We start from the raw sequence: 1637 nt of genomic DNA on the forward strand, positions 1-1637 counted from the left end.
AGGAACAGTTCTCAATCGATTTCTGCACTGCATTTCTTCAGTTTTCACTAATTTTCTCTGTTTGCTTCATCCTTCTATCTCTGCTATTGTTATTTTTTTGCTATCTACATTCAATATACAATCTATCTACTTCAATCTATGAGTATGGCACGAGTAAAACAAACCCAGGCACGCACTCCTTCACCTTCATCATCTTCAACCAGTGAAACCCCTTCACCACCACCCACTCTAACAAAAAGAGTACCCATACCTACACATAAGATACTTGCCAAAGAGAAAGGCAAGGCACCCGCTCCGGTTCAAGAGAAGCCTAAAAAGCGAAAGGAACCCCCAACGGAAAAACTCATGGCTGATGCCATGAAGGTAATTTCACAAAAGAGGAAGAAGAAACTTGTTTCTTCACCTCCTGCCAAGAAAGTTCCCGCATCCAAGGAAAAAGATGCTGAACCTTCTATACCATCAGACTTTATTAAGAGAAAAATCCATGAGGGTAGGACTCTGGGTTTTGCATACTTTGATACTAACGGTTTTACGTTTCAGAATCATCTGCGATTTCACGGTCTTGAGAGCTTTCTATCTTCTACACTAGACAGTTATCCACGTTTGATAAGAGAATTTTATTCTATGTTTAAGCTGACAGAAGAAGGTTTTAAGGCTCAAGTCAAAGGTAAAAGGATTGCTATGTCATTTGATGATTTTTCTACCTTATCAGGATTTCCTTTTTACGGAAAATCTATCGACGGCAGTTCTGAAGCTGATACGGCTGACGAAGGTTGGGAAGAATCTGTTGACAGGCATGCTGCAGTAAAGGACCTGATGATTGATGGTTTTGTGGAAACAATTTCATTACCTATTGGTCAAATGAAGGTCCAACTTCGGATGTTGATGTACACGCTGACCAGGATCCTTGTACCTCATTCAGGCAACCATGCAGTAGTTCAGAAATTGGACATACTACTGTTATAGGGTTTATCAAAGGAGCTCAGGATGAGCTGGACTTGGATTGTGCTAAGGCACATGCTGGAAGCTTCACAGAGCAAGCTTATGTTGCCTTATCCACAGCTGGTTACCAAGATTCTTAAACATTTCAAGGTCTCGTTTGTTAATGAAGAATCTGCAAAAACCACTATGATATTTGGAGAATCAATTGTGAATCAAATGCAATTGAAAAGGTTACATGGTATCCCCTCCTGATTTTGTTGCTAAGATAATGGAATTCATAGAAGCTCAAATGGCACACAATGCCAAGATGCTAGAATCACAGTCCAGAATGGAAGCTAATTTAAGGACTCTCCAGGCATCCTTGAATTCAGTTGTTCAGGATGTGGATGCGATTCAAGCTCACTTGGGAATCAAGCTGTCATTTGAAGACATCGGTCGTCAAGTAGCAGAGGAACCTAACCCAACTCACCTAGATCACCCTGAGACTCACGTTGAGGAGACACCTGCTGAGGGTAATACAGCGGTCTCTGCCTCTCCCGTAGATAATAGTGAGGACCAGCCTCGTTTAGGAGACTAGGTGTTTAGGATCTGTGTTGTTTTGCTATGACTTGTTGTACTCATTTCATCTATATCGATAATGAACTAAAACGTTTATCTCATTTCTCTCTGAATTCATTTGTCTTAATCCTTTGATA

The sequence above is a fragment of the Cicer arietinum genome, unplaced genomic scaffold (assembly GCF_000331145.2).
Source record: "Cicer arietinum cultivar CDC Frontier isolate Library 1 unplaced genomic scaffold, Cicar.CDCFrontier_v2.0 Ca_scaffold_5784_v2.0, whole genome shotgun sequence".
Classification (NCBI taxonomy): Eukaryota; Viridiplantae; Streptophyta; class Magnoliopsida; order Fabales; family Fabaceae; genus Cicer; species Cicer arietinum.